This window comes from Takifugu flavidus, chromosome 4 (genome assembly GCF_003711565.1).
Source record: "Takifugu flavidus isolate HTHZ2018 chromosome 4, ASM371156v2, whole genome shotgun sequence".
Taxonomy (NCBI): Eukaryota; Metazoa; Chordata; class Actinopteri; order Tetraodontiformes; family Tetraodontidae; genus Takifugu; species Takifugu flavidus.
This window is the reverse complement of record NC_079523.1, coordinates 5083585-5098843: the sequence shown is the minus strand read 5'-3', so window position 1 is coordinate 5098843 and position 15259 is coordinate 5083585.

Here is a 15259-nt window from a genome sequence, read left to right as displayed (position 1 = left end):
TGCAGAGCAGTTTGTGCCTTTTAGCTTTGTGGTAACTTTCATCCCGCCACAAGGGGGCAGTAATGGCTCCAGTACTGCGCAGAGAAGACGCTGCACATCCGACGAGTCACACAAACGGTGAGATTTATACTTTTTAACGCTGTTGAAGCGTGATTGTTTCACTTTTACACACTAAAACAGTTCTAAAGTACCTCCAGATGCTTTCTTACAAATAAACCTGTCCAATTGGACAGCAAAAGGCATAAAGTGCTCTGTTTATTTAAACCTCAACATAAGTGGGCCTAATAGTAAGGTACTGCCATGATTAGCGGCCAGTCTTCCTTGATTATTCCCCTCAAATCACGCCCCCCTGTGGTTTTATGCAAAACAGTTATTTATTTGCTGAACACTGAACGATAAAAATGACATTAATTCCGATGTCTTTGTCATGAAGAATTCCTTAATGACTTTGTAAGAGCATGCAAGGTCATTTCTGTACATTCCACTACACTGCATTGTTAGAGTAAAATGTGTTTCTGTGTATAAACCCTATTGTAATAGTAGCACAGCTCTTGTTACGTGCGTGTGCGTGTGCACACACGCGTGCTCTAATAGATCCAGAGCAAGCGTGTTGACCCGGTCATGTCGGAAGTTCAAGAGTTGAGAGGGATTTTCTTGAGGGGCTCTCTGCAGAAGTGTTTGACTGTGTGCGTCTGTCTCTATGTATGTGTGCTTATACGTGTTTGTCTTAGATTTGCTGATTAGCTCCAGATGTGTCGGGCTCAGGCCGTCCACAATAACGCCATCCCACTGTGCTCCATTTGCCTACAGTTGAGGAAAAAGCTGGAGTGACTTTTCACACATGGCCAACATTAATATCTTTGCAGTTCATCCCACAGATATCCACATGAATGGTAACATGAGGTCAAAGTCAGCTAAAGGTGTTTTGTGCAGGATGAGAGTTTATCCGTGCAGTTCCCCGGCTGCGCCACCAGAGGGCGTCAAAGGGCTGCGGAACAGCTGTGTACATTTATTTACATCCGAAAACTCAGCCGCTCATTAATCAGTTCATCATTAAACATGGAACGTTGTGCTTTTAACATTATTCTGTTGAAATAACGGATATGAGGAAGCTACTTGCAATAATGTGGTACTGCAGTACGTTCAGGAAGTAAATAAATTAAAATAACTTCTTTTATAGCAATTTTCGAACAATTTTATATATAGAGCAGTCATACAGATATTATTGAAAATATTTTTTAAACAAATTACAGTCTATAAGCAACTATATGCAGTATTGCTATTTAAAAAGAAAACAACAGCAATTCCTCACATTATAATATTTTAAATCTATGTTAAAATAGCTGAAGAATTCTCTCTCTTTACTAAAACCGGTCTGAGTAGTTTTGTTTTAATATCTTCCAATTATTTTGAGGGATATAAGTATATAATTATTTTGGGAAGCATTTTAAATTTCCACCCCCACCTTTTCCACCTTTTTTTTTTTGCTAAATTTTTCTCTATAGAAACTTTGTAGAACTTCTCCAGCCGCTCATTTATTCCTGTTTGATAGTCTTTGTTGAACCTCTTTCATCTGTCCTCACCTCCCAGGTCTGCTCCCGCCTCTCCCTCCGTGCTCGGTCCCTGTGTGAATATTTCAAATTGCTGCTGCCGCTGGTGCGTGATGGAGGGGACTGAGCGGCCATTGTGCGCATGCAGCGTGGGTGCTGCGGTATGCGGCTCCCTGGCGTGTGGTGTGTCATGACAGGCGTGTGGCTGCTGACGCCAGCCGGCCGCCTGCATGTCTGTCTGTTCTGTTACACCTGACCGGCGGTGACATCGCCGTATCCGCACATACAAATAGTTACACATGCACGTACACACGCTTACATATGCATGACAGCAGCAGAGCTGCAGCCCCGGTCTCACAGGCAGGGACCGTCCGGGTCAGAGCAGGAGGATGAGGTTGGACTTTTGGACACTTCTGATACTTGTTCTGGCAAAATGTTTCCAAAATGTAATACAAAAGTGTGTTTATCGAACATGTTTGTCCAGGATTTGTCGAATGCAGAAGACGCGTTTGTCGTAGAACATTTATTTCAAAACGTCACGGCTGCATTGTGGTTTTTAAACGGTGTGTGTGAGGCTTGGCGGTGCTGTGGTGCCGTCTGGTGTAATCCGTGGTATTTAGCGTGTTCTCAGAGCCTGCCGAGGTGAAAAGTTGAACCCGGTGTTGACCTTCTCCTGAGAGAGGGCTTAGCTCTGAAGTCAGACGCAGGCCAAACGCACAGGGAGGATATTCTCAAGTTCCTCTTTCCCTCCATCACGTGCACGGCTCCCCTCCAGAACCACGCTCCCCTCCGACACGGAAACAATTAGCATCTGTGATAAGACCTCGAACATATTTCAGTCATTTTATCTCCACATGTTTGTTTGCTTGTTTGTTTGTTTTTCCCCATCGGTAGCCTCATGTCCTCATGTCACGGTTCTGTTTATCACAGCGGCATCTCATCTAGGTGCAAGAACTCGGGGAGAGGAAGCCGGGGAATGAGAGCGCGAGGGGCCGCGTGTTTATCACCGCTCACAGTTCCTGATAGATGCGCTGAAAACAAGCAAACAATTACACACAGAAAAGGAAAAAGGCTATAAAAAGCAGATTGACAGATGACAGAAATGACTTTTGGAGCCAGCGAGGCACATTTGTATTTGTTAGACCAGTTCCTGCAGAATTGGTCTGTCAAAGCAAAACAAATTTAGAAGTTTTAGTTCATGCTCCATTACCACATAAATATAGTTCTGTTAGTTAAATCATGTTTAAGAGGTTACTGGCAATGACATTAACTAGTGACCTTCTGCTATTTGTGGGCTGTTTAGCCCTCTGGGGCAGAAATAGCTTTATTTCCACCCATTATCCATGTAACAACTTTTTTTTAAAAAAGGTTGCATCAGTCGTCAAATATTTTATTGATATAAAGTTATTTGGTCCCTTTGTCAATTTAACTAAAAATCATCTACTTTTCTTTTTAATCCCTAACCTCAAAGTTGTATTTAATCCTGTTTTTTAAATGTTACTCGTGTTACATTAGCCTGTATGTCCGTATGTTAGATATCTATGTTGTCCTCTGGAATTAGCGCTGATCTCAAATGTGTAAATGTTTGCTTTTGAAATGCACTTTTATTAACTTTTCTTAATAAAAAGAAGGCTCGGCCGCTGCGTTAGATTTATCTTCCGCGCGGCGCTGTCCGCCTCAGAAGCGCTGATCCACACTTTGTTTTGTTAAAGCAGTAGAACTCAAAAGTCTGACATTCTTCCAGTCCGGTGGAGCAGGAGAATACATGGCCTAAAGATACGAATCCGACAGTAGATGTTGAGACGTGCTGCGCTCCGTTCTCCATCTGTTTTAGTTTTGGAGTGGTTGTGATAACCTCCGCCTGACCCCTGATTGGGCTAATCTCACCCTCATCTTCCCTCGCGGGTCAGCTGACCGAAAGCCGCGCCGCCATTGGAGGAAGAAGCAGAATGGAAAAGGAATTTGTTTAGCATTGTGTCGGGGCAACAGTTAGCCAGTGTGAAGTTTAGTCTACTGTTTAAACCATAGCAAAGATTCCGAACAGGGCGAGATTTCAAAGAGCCGAACGTGTTGCCTTTTCCAGGCAGTAGCCAACAAAATACTTTTCCTCCCATCGTGGATACACAAGTTGGGCTGTGTCAAGTTTTAGGCTCCTCAGAAAAGGAAAAAAAATAATTGGAACCGGACATTTTCAAAACTGCGTGGTTAAAATATCCCTCGAAAATATTTTCCTTATGCTCCGCCCAACGTGAAGTAACTGTGGCATGCAACAAAATTTACATTCAGGGAGAGCAGTTGTGCCAGATCAAAGTATTCTGCCTGAGCGGAGAAAAGTCGGTCGTCCCATCGAAGGCTGCAGCTTTGTGTAAGTCAGGCGAGGCAGAGGAGAGAGTTATAGATCACGTTCACTTTTAGGAAAGCACAAGTGGAGTTTGTTTTGAAAGAGGGGACGACTTTAAAGTCTGGATAATGGAGATAATTCAGCTTTATGGCCGTCACGATCCTGGGTCATGCTAAAGAGAACAGAAACGTCCGTTACACTATGTGTGACGTGCTGATTTTAGCCAGATTTATGCCAGTTCTCGCCTTCCTCCCACTGTCGATAAGCATCATATCAATCCATAATTTCACTGTTAAAGCCGGTTGGTGGATGTAATTTCCAGGTCGCCAAATGCCAAATTCCGCACAAATTCTTCCGTTTGTTTGGCGCTTTGAAACGTTCCAGACCACGTGGATCGGTTTTGTAATCCAATTGCTAGATTACAAAACACGATTGTAAGATAGCAGCTTGGAAGTGGGTGCAAACGCACCAAAGACTGTTTTTGGAAGCCTGCATTTCAATTCCTGCCTGTCTTGTTTTGTTTTGTGGCGTGTTACTGTCACTCTAATGTGATTTTTATTGTTTTAGCTGCATGAAAACCGAAGGACTTGAGCTCATCTGCCGTCCGTCTGCGTTTGTGTGTATCCGCAAATGAAAAAAACAACCCAAAACTGCATAGTTCAGGCCTCTTACTGTGGTTAAAGTCTCAAGCTGATTTAATTTTGTAACTCGCTCTGGGCCATTGGGAAGAATCCAGAGGGAGGTCGGACAGAGCAAAGAGGTGTTGTCTCAAGGAGCAAACTTTCCAGTTTTCTGCACAGCACAACAAAAATACAACACCCTGTCATGCAGAAACCGACTTAACGTCACTGGGAGTTATGAGCCAGCTTGTGTGTTTGGTTACATCCCATAAAGAACGCAGCGTTTGCAGGTACAGAACGTCTGAAGAGCAGCAGAAGTCAGCAACCGGTGTTGTAGCTGCTGCAGGCCGTCTGTTCTGAGGACTTTGGTCCGTTTAGATTAGATCAGAGGACCTCTCTGTTTGTTTGTTTTGATTTGGGAGGGGCTCCGGAGGGATACTCCCCCTCTCTCATCTACCATTCTGCGATCCCTCCCCAGGATTCACCCTCGGGGCCGCAGTCTACTGGAGCCCCTCTGACCTTTCCGTCACCCCTTCCTACCCTGCGATGGCTAAGGCGTCCTGAAAAATACAGGCAGGCTGCCGACAGAACCAAATTAGACCCGGGGTCCGTGCAGGGGTGTAGGCAGCGCCACCCCGGGGCTGACGACCTTCATAACACCCCCACAATCACCCTGATGCAGGACATTCCCCACTTTCTTGTGCGTTTAAATACAGGCTTGACGGCGAGGCCAGCGTGCGCTTTCGTAAGCTCATGCACGCACACACGGAGAAAGCAGCCCCCACCTCTGCTGACCTCCACTTCATCTCCCACAAGGCCTGGGGGGTGAAGAAGGCTGGCACCAGACAGTTATTCAGGGCCTCAGGCAACCCTGCAACCGGCCAGCGACGGAGAGAAAGGGAGTATTCTCACATGATAATTCGCTGATTAACTGGTGTCTTAACTTCTTTTGGGGCATAAACCGATTAGTTTGAATTGGAAAAAAGTATTTTAAACTAACGTTAAATGAATATGTTGCATTGTCTGCTCACTCTACATCAAAACGTCTTTGAGAAATGTATAAATACACATTTAAAGTAAGAAACTAATTAGCTTCTATGACTTTAATTACGGTATTGCCTTTGTAGATTCCCTCTCAGCCTTTACAGCCGCGCCTTTAAAACGGGGGGGGGGGGGGTGTTATTCAACCATAACTTAATTTTTTATTATTACGTTTCATTTAATTTTAATCCCATGAAACAGAAAATAAAAGCATGAGGACGCTGTGATTGGATTAAAAATGTTCTCCGTAGACGAAGTGACCCATGTCTTTGACACACCTCTTTTCTCTTCTCGGGGAAAAAAAAATAAAATAACAAAACAAAAAACTTCATAACGGGAGCGGCCGGAGATGAAGGTGGCTTTACAAAGAAGCACATGGGATGGGGAGGCCGACTTTGGAGTCTTTGTTCGGCACGTGGGCCTCCGTTTGTTTTGGGTTTTGTTCTCCTAAATCCTCCTCGGTTTGTGTGTGCGTCCCGGCTTTGCCTCTGGCGATTAGGGACGAGGGTTTTAAACAAGTTGCCCAAATGAAGGCATAATTTCAGCTCTTTACCGCGCCTTTAAACGCTCTCGCATCAGTTCTGACCATTAGCCGCGATGAGGCTCCGCAGAAATTTCACCGCTGCGTTCGACCGTGTTTTATTGGACGGGCGATGTCAGTAAACCGCCAGAGATGAGCCGTATCACAGCAGGCATCGCCAGAAATCTGAGTTGTGCCATTAGACGGAGAGAAAGGCCGCGTCTCGAGAAGGAGGGAGAGATAGAAAGGGGAGGACACAGAATGGATTGTTCCACAACAGACTGACGGACCTTTTAGCCTTATCTTCCTGAGCTACTCTTACAGAAAACCAAGGAGAGGAGGGAAAAGAATGCCCTGCTCTTTCTCTCCCTCCCATTTCTCATTCTCTGCTTTCCCTCTTCATTTCTTGTCCTCCTTTTGTCCATCCGTCTTCACCCAGCGTTTCTTTATAAAAAAAAAATCCTCTTAACCCTTGCACGCCCTCCATTGTCTCCCTTGCTCAGTATTGTACCTTGATGTTTTAATATCTTGTTTCTGTCCCCATCCACAGCTATCTTATCTGTCGCCGGCGCTCTGAGCTCGTCGCCCTGGCGGATTTTTTTAAGCGGTAGATTTGTAAGCCGCCTCTGTGTCTCGGCAGCATTTAGTGACGGACTCGGTGAAATACGCCAGATCCTCCGCTGCATCTGGGATCGGGCGGTGCTTTCCAGAGGAGTGCCGTCTGAATTCGATCCCGCTTTTTGCCGCCAGAACATGTCATTTGCATTTGTTTACACGTGCCACTCTTGGCGAGATAGGATTTACCACATGTCACCGTGTTTTGGCGCAGCCCCTTTGCACAGATACTGAAACGTACACGTGCACAGCCGCCGCATTTCGCATGATGACACCACGAGCCGTCCCTCTCCCCCCTGTCTGACAGAATAAAACGGATGGATAATTAGATATCAAAGGCAGGGTGTGGCGGAGGCACGCGGGCCCCTATGATGCTGGAGCTTTTATTAATGAGATAGGCCTTATCTGCTCTCCTCCCAGGAATTCTGCCTTTGATCGGCCTCGACTCTGGACTTAATACATTTTTGATTGATAGGCCGAGATGACAGAGGGAAGCAGTGTGGAAGGCAGAGGTGGGCGGGAGGGGGGGGGTGCATATGTGCATAGGAAGGTGCGTGCAGCCGATGATGCTTGTCGGGCGATTGAAGAAGTCACTGTTTCCTTGTTGATTACAGGACGATGAGAAGGCACAACTTTAGTTAATAAAACATTAAATGATGTGTTATTAGAGGACACCCCCAGAAATAAATAAATAAATGAAACCTCCCCTCAGTGCACAAACATTCAGTCACCTTAAACCAAACTATAACTCACACAATAGTGAAGCAGAAAATCCTTTTTTCTGCACACAGCAGAGGGGAGGCAGGCCTGTGGAGGGACTGAGATAAGGCCCCATCCCTCTCTGGAGATGAGTTATAGCCCACCCACCAACAACCAACAAGTACACGCTGCTCGGCTCGCCGGGATTGGCCCGCACGGTGTAATACCCTCAGCGAGGCAGCGGGTGACCTCATGAACGGCGATAACGTCCCCCTCTTTCAAAAACACCTTGACCAGAGGGAGGAGAGGTGACATTGAATCAGCGAGCTGGCGCGCACACCCCCTGCCCAGCCCACCCCTCGATAAAAAGGTGACTGAGCGTGAACATTACGGCGCCGTGTCACCTTGTTATGAGTCTCTGTCAGCGTGAGGCATCTTGCAAATTAAAGAAGCCACAGTGGCCGCTTCGTCACCTGCCCATCACCCCCCTTTTATTACCCCCACCCCCACCCACTTAGAGCGGGTGGATCGATCACTTTGACGGGCGCCTTTCAGCTCTCAAAATTTATCTCACAAATAAATGCAGCTGAAAATGGTTCTCCTGTTCCGACTGAACGATTCAAACTCAGATTTTCAAGAGACAATTTCCATGTTTCCATTATATGAAAAACCAAACCAGCAGTCTATTTATTGGGAGGCTCTTATGTGGTATAATTGTGGTTTATTTAAACACGCAAAGAAGAAAGATCTCCGACGTTTGGCAAAAATGCTATAGTGTGTTCTTTGTAACGTGGAGGGCGCAGCTAATTCAAACAAGTGGACACATTTGCAAACAATAGACATTATGAGGGGGGCTTAACACGTAAATGCGGGGTGATTACTTTATGGAATTAGAGAATGCAATTTTTCTTTTTGCATGCATGAGGAACCTTTGGCTAACACTGTAGCTAATGTGCATCGAAGCATGGAGAGAAGAAGCGCCAAGAAGACTGATACATATTTAAAAAACAAAACAACATGAATAACCCACTGGCCCACAAGTACAAGAAAAACAAAGAAGGAATTATTAGTTATTTGTACACACTGTAGGCACTGTTTTGCTATAATCAAAGCACTAAGAGCTTAAAGTACCATCTCAAAGCTAAGCACGTGCTAGCTGGGGCTAGTCGCATTTTGTCAATTATCTTTTAATCCCCACAACACCAAATAGAGAAAATTGGAATTTATGATTAATCCACAGCTACCGTGTGATTAATCTGATTAAGAATTTTAATCATTTGACAGGCCTAATTATGAGCTATTCAAAACACATGCGGAGAAGAAAATCATCCGCCTGAGATTGTGTTGAATTAGCCGTTTTCATATCGACAATAGCCTTTTTGTGGCCTATATGAAGCATGAACGCTGACTTGTACCACTGTTGTGTTGTCATACAATTAATTCTGGATGACTTTGGAGGTCACGGCGCAGGTCACCATTATGATGCCTTCTAGTTCTTTGAATAAAAAGAAGCTTGAAAGCAGCAAACTCCTCCCTGCTCATAATTTGGAGTATCGTGCTTCTCTAAATCCTTATTAAGTTTTTGTTTCATCCATACACATCTAGCGCGTCAGCTCCGCGAGACACATGATGAAACAGAGGCGCTAAAACAGAGAAAGGAAGCGAGACAGCGTGAGGAGGGGGGTTAGATGATAAGAGTGGGAAAAACTGATAGAGAGAAAGAAACCGTGTAGGGAAAGAAAATGATTAAAAACAGCAATCATCCGTCAGAGACTGATAAACCAACCAGCCGTTAATTAGAAGCGTGCAACTCTGCGAGGATATGGTTGGATTAGGTTCAATTTTCCCTTCCGCCTGCTTCCCTCCCTTTTTTCTCTCTCTCTCTCGGCGGACGTACGTTTCTGGGTGATATATCTGAAAGTCAGAATCATCATAATGAATACGTTTTCAAAAACTGTCAACCGGTGGAAATGAAATGCCCTCTTTCTTCCCTCCTGCTGTTGCACCAGACCCAACGTGCGAAGACAAAAAAAAAAAAACATATTTTTTTAGCGGGGAAATAAATAAGGCCGAAAGATAGAGACGGACAGACAATGAGCGGTGAGGAAGTGACTGGTTTTGAGTTATAGTCTTTTGGAGGCATATAGGGGATGGGAGATGTGCGGTGGTCCATAAACAAGCGGCTGACAGCCAACCCATCACCCAGGCAGGTCGGGCTTGTGCTGCCTAGATAAAGCGGGGTTGCTGCCTCCTGTATCAACACCATCCATCATCCATCTTTCTCATTTGCCCTCACTTCAGGCCTCTCACTGCCTACACCTGCCCCTTTGTCAGCCACGTCTGCAACTTTCTGCCCTCTTTTAATTAGTCCTCCAGTTTGTAAATGTTTCAAGTGCAACTTTGGTGTCTTCTGTGGTCCGCAGCTCTGGCGTCTCTTTTTGGTCTCTTTTGAATGGGAACTTGTTTGAAATGAAACTTGGGGAGGACGATCATTAATCATTGACGCGTCCGCGTCCTCTGCGCTTTTATCTGCAGCTGCTTAATTTGGGCGCGCAGCAAAGTCAAACAAAGCTGACAAGTCAAATGAAAGCCATTATTTTCTTTAGTGTTTTCGATGACAGCGTAAGCACGTCGCACGTCGGGCCGCACAGAACCGCCGCCCGACCGAGCTGTGGCAACACCTCAAATGACAATATTAAACCAGCGTTTCGGAAATTTCCGGCCCCAGAAAACGACCCCTCACGCCGCCATTGTTTCCTCGTCAATTTGGCTTTTTTTTTTTTTTTGTACCAGCATCTCCCTCCTTTCTTTGTCGGTTGCCGTGAATGGAAATTATGCAAATGGAGATGGGCACTCGGAAGAAAAAATGTTGACATCTCTCGTCCTCGCCGCCCCTAAATACACACACGTCTCACACACCCCATTCAAGCAGTTTTCTACTGGCTCTGTCTCTTTTGGCTGTCTCTCAAGCGCACGCGAACAATCGCAGCCATATTACCCGCACCCCGTCCTGTCCTCTCGCCGTTCCGGCCCGTTTTATTCAGACAGAACAGGTGCTCAGACAGATAGACGGAGCGCTGCCTTCCGTGGAAGCAAACAGTCTGGGGTTATTTAACTTTGGAAGACAACAGTCAGTGACAGCATTTCTCTTTGAAGAAAAGCTGTCTTTGATTGGCTCCTTTTGACGAAGCCACTTGTTCACGTATTTAACAGAAGCATGTCGGGGACGCTAAAGCTGTGCAGCCTGCCATATTATTTTATTCTTTTATAGCTTCAAAGACTGTAAATGTGACCAATTTGGCGCGCAGGAAACTTTGTAGATATGGTTTCTTATTTCCCTAATATTTCATTCAGTTTCCCCAAACAGGGGGAATTAAAAGATTGCAGACCTTGAGTCTGGGGAGGGTGGAATGGCCGGGGAAATGGCTCAACCGGTGGGTGAATTAAAAAGAATAAAAGCCAAGAAATAGGAAAAGGGGGATATCACTTGTGCAACATAATGAACAAAGTGCAGATATGACTTTCTTTCTCTGCCAGGGGGGCAAGAGGCTCCGTGTTCACACACTGGTTGGACAAATGAGAGCCAACAGAGCCAGAAAGTGTAATGACTGTTCATTAGTCTGTCCCAAGACTGTGTACTTCCTGTCATAGCTCTGGGGAAGTGGAGAGTTCTCTGCTGTGGGAAGACATCATGTGAGTCCAGTCCTCCCTTTAAATGCCACCATCCCTGCAGCAGAACAGAACCAGACACACACCCATCAACCAGCCCTGTAAAGAACCAGTCATCTAAACCACATTCTTTATCTGTCAAAGTTAATAAATACACAGTATCAAAACTATCTGTTGTGTTCCAGAACTTCAAAGAAGGAAGGAGGTTATGTCCCCTCAAAGATTTGACAAATGAGCACCATCATCTCTCTGATGAGCTCATCTCTAAATACCCTCTGCTCTAATGATGATGATGATGATGATGAGCTTTAGTCACGCGTGCCCGAAGACAGAAGGAGCTACCATCAAGACCACTGGGTCCACCATTTCCGTTAACCCCGTGGACTCAGCTGATGACATTAACCCCGTCCCGGTGACACATTCACACTTTAAACAGCCATAATTGTTCCTTCCCAGTTAGCCGGGCATGACGTGACATCATCAAGGCGCGAATGGGGAAGTGATGTCTGAACGTTTGCGTGGGAGACCCGAACAAAGAAAAATGGCGGCCTTGATATTAGTGCTGAGGAATGCGATGTGTTTGAGGTCATGTGAAACACCGCCGGCCCTCAGAATAACCTTCAGGAAGGCTCTCGCTGCATGACCCGGAAGTATTGGGGTCAAATGTCAGGGCAAGAGGCTCGTCTCTGTTGACAGCAGCGTTTCGAATCTATACACAACTCTTGCTCCTCAACCCCCTGGGAACCGTATTCCCCCGGTTGCTTGTTTTAAAGGACTGGGTCCACACAGGAAAAGCCACGCTGACTCCACTGCCTGAAGCATAGAGAGCCATTGTTGGCAGCGAGAATATCAAGGAGCTGTTTTCAGGGTGTGAGCCGAGGGGAAAACGTGCCCCAGGAAGCGCTGCGGTATAGTAATCGAACCCACATCTCCATATCTCTCGCAGGTCGAGAACCTCTGCGGTTGATCATTTTAATCCCAGACGGGGGGAAGGTGTCCCCCTCGGCCCGGGTCATCCTCAGAGATGCAGACGAGCAGCGGGTGAAGGAAGGGCCGAGTTCAAGTTGCATGTTAAACAAACAGCATGGCTTTCTGAATGGCTCCAAACTGATGTTTGAACAAGTTAAGTTAATTAGTGTAAATTTGCAGAAGTAACTTAATTTTCTGAGAAAACAAATGGCCAGATTTTAAAGTGAGCACAATAGCAGTTCTCACAAACCAGAATAGGGGAAATGAAGCGGGACTGATGGAAAAACTAATGGTTTGTGCAGGCTGCCACAGCAATTATCGCCACCCTTTACTTTGTTAAAGATGGAAACAAACGCCAGCTTATAGTGGAGATCATGAGTCGAGTAACAATTAGTGGTAACACAATGCGTCTAACCAATATAAAGTCAATTAAAATGACAAGAATTACATTTTTATCAAATTAATCAGGGAGAATTTTGGGTGTGAAGATTAATGTTTGTCAGATTTGACATGTGGATCCACAGAATTGGACTAATGTTGGATGGAAGTGTCTTTTTGGGGCTATTTCATATAAAGTTTTACCATGGCAAAGATCGCCTGAATAATAGAATATTTAGATAGATCACGTCCTAAAATAGGCAAACGTGCAGCCTTTCATCAGTGTTCAAAGGTTCGGTTGATGGCCAATGTTGTTCTGCTCCCTGCTGTGACATTTGTTAAATATAGAGGAAAATTAATTCATTTGAATCTAAAAACTGCTTTGGTTTAAAGATTGTTTTTAATGAAATCAACTTCTAAAGGTCAGTTATTACGTAATTATATCAAATTGGCAAAATAGATAAAATTAAAATAATGCACAGATAAAAAATACCCACACTGAGTTCCAAGGAAAGTTGAAGGGATTATGAGCGTTCCCACCCTGGGCAGGTCACACGCACCATTTATCCACAACTATGGACAAATTAGAGTCTCGAAGCAACCAAATGTGAACCTCCGGAAACCTGGAGAGAACCCACACAGGCCAGAAAGAGTCAATATTCATTCAAGAAAAAAAGGCAGTTTGATCGTTTATGTGTGTATGCAACCATGTGTGTTTTCATGTTTAAATATATGTGAGCCCATATAAACAATAACAGGGGGCACTGGTACCATCAGATAAGGCTCCGGAGGAGGAGGAGGAGAGAGGAAGGAGACAGAATGAGAAAAGCAGTGGCAATGTGAGAAATTAACTCCAAACACTGAGGCCAAGAGACTGAGGCAACTAAACAAATCAAATTTGTCTGAGAAGCTTTTTGCGGTTCTTTATTCGACCTTTCCGCGTTTTAGCCCGGCGTTCCCCTGCCGCATTTCAGTACTCGACCAAAGAAAGTGACGGTAAACTAAACATAAACATGACCGAATGTAAAAGTTTTGCTGGTGGATGTCGCTGTGGTCAAGGAATTAGCCTTTCACCGGGGGATTTAGGGCAAGGACTCTGACTTGTAGAAGTCCTATCAGCTCTGCAGTCCAGAGTGTATCTGGTTTTAAGGTGTTTTTCCAGCCTAATCTGCTGTTCTGGGTGGGTATCTGATGCTAGTAGACTGCATGGCAGCGGTCATTTTTATCAACGCTCCTGTCATTTCGTGCTCAGCTCTACTTTCTGGACCAACACGACATAAAAGAACGCTGCCTGGATGAGAGAAATATAATGTACCGACTTGGCTTAGTGGCTCTAGCATCTTATGCCTTATCTTCCATCTCTTTTCTGCTGCAGTAGCTTTCAGCGGGGGGTGGTAGTGGGGGGGGGCCTCCAGCCTCTCCGTTTATTGTCATTTTCCTCTGTTTTTGAAGATTGAGGAAGAAGCCGTGGTGTTGACTGAGATACTACTCTGCCCTAGATCAACTAAATCTCTCATTTTGAACACCCTCTGCCAATTTCTGCCACTCCAGGAGACAAATGTGCAACTCGAGCCCCCGCCCGCTACCATTCCCCCCCCCCCCCCACGTGCCCACTGGCTCTCTGAAACCGCGTTCCTTTTCGCCTTTGAAGTGCTGCGTGTAGAATGGAGATTTTTTGCATGGTAAATTTGCCCAGTTGCCCGCAGCATATCCATTACACAAGTTTAAAGAATGCTTCAGAGTCGTTTTGGAAGGGCCCTTTTTTCCTCACTTCACAACCAATTTCTCCATGTTTTGAACTCCGGCAGTCATGAGCCATGTAATCTATAAATTGGGCCCTTTCTGCCGGGCTCCTTCTCCACCATCGACCAGCGTTTGATGTGCAATTATTTTGCTCATTACATTAATTTTATTGTTATAGTTTGCAAATGTTTCTCCGGGTCACCGTGTTAAAGTTTCTGAAGTGAGAGAAGGGGGAGAATTAGCGAGCGGAGCATCCGTGGCGTCGGTGTGGAGAGCTCATTTGAGATGCCAGAGCTGGCTAACTCCAGGCTCACTTTCAAGCCCTTTAGCAACAACCTGCTGGGTGGGGAGAATAGATAAGGAGAAACTGATCTGGGATTTAGCCTGCAAAACGGATCCACGGCCATTTATCTGCCATTGAAGTTTGGGATAAATGGAGATTTGTGGTATTTGTTAAAACATAAATGTAATATCATTTTAATCAGTTTGGTTCCCTCCATTTTTCCGTGCGCCTCTTTGGAAACGTGGTGTTTTTTTGTTCCTCTCTTTGCACTGTAGGTGGCGCAGAACATCTGTGGATAAGCAAAGAAGAAGTCGCTTCAACACGGCGACACCAGTTATGCAGTGGGAGCAGCAGTAGTTTTTCGTACTTTTGCATGGTATATAAAAGTTGGCAGCTTATGGTATCATTTTTCCTTTGTTGGTTTAAATAAACGCAGCTGCCCCGTTCCCCTCACTGGTTTATTCTTGATCCAGTCGCTCTAACTGGAAACCATTAATATTAACCATTTGCTGTGACTCAGAAGAACCAGCACCCCCTTGCTCCAGCTGCGGATGGCCTTTCATCAAAGAAAGAGATAGCGCTCTGCTGTCTTTCTTCTTTCCATTTCTCTCTCCTCTCAATTCTGTGGAACTCCTCTTTAATACCGTCAATGCTGCATAAACTGCGTTGGCAACAATACCTTCTGGCAAAGCGCCTTCACAAACAAAGCAAAGCCAACAGGTTCAAAGGCAATGAATCACTCTGTTCCTGACTTGTCATTATTCATCCCTCTGTCTTCACCCCCCCCCCCCCCCCCCCCGTTCTCTGCCCGCGTGTTTGCGTGTGTTTGTG